The 520-nt window shown below is 34.8% G+C and overlaps 1 pseudogene; it reads right to left on the reverse strand.

Annotated features, from left to right (window-relative positions):
* LOC123173003 (uncharacterized) overlaps positions 1 to 520 on the reverse strand; it is a 4,479-nt pseudogene that overhangs the window by 2,959 nt on the left and 1,000 nt on the right.

The following is a 520-nucleotide window of genomic DNA, read 5'->3' on the forward strand; positions in this document are numbered from 1 at the left end:
ATGCAATGCATTTTTTGACCTAAAAATCTGATTTGATATATGCACATAAATGCATATTATTAACTTACAGAAGATATGGTACATATTTCATTGTCTCGTTCTCATTCATTACATAGACTTCAATGTGTTAATGTCGTATAAAATATGTCAATCATTTAATGCACAAGAAAATCTTCATAATTGCAACAAATTCATTGGGAGAAATCATACTAATGGGATTGATTTACTTATACTCTACTCCATCCATTCCTAGATATAAATCAAAATGTTATCCCTAAATAAATGGTGACAAGGATATGGTATCTAGACTCTACCAACCAAACGGAGAAGGAGCTCCATTTGTTGTTGGGCCAGGCCAGATCAACAGGGCAAGCCTACCTAATTCGGCCCGAGATATGTATCTCTACATCGATCAATATACAAAGTGGGCTAAGGAAGGGTCAACCCTAAATGCTTGACATTCTTTCATCATGTAAACCTTGGATGGTCAATATTCCATAATGCGTAAACATCCATGTAT

Source organism: Triticum aestivum, unplaced genomic scaffold (genome assembly GCF_018294505.1).
Source record: "Triticum aestivum cultivar Chinese Spring unplaced genomic scaffold, IWGSC CS RefSeq v2.1 scaffold19435-4, whole genome shotgun sequence".
Classification (NCBI taxonomy): Eukaryota; Viridiplantae; Streptophyta; class Magnoliopsida; order Poales; family Poaceae; genus Triticum; species Triticum aestivum.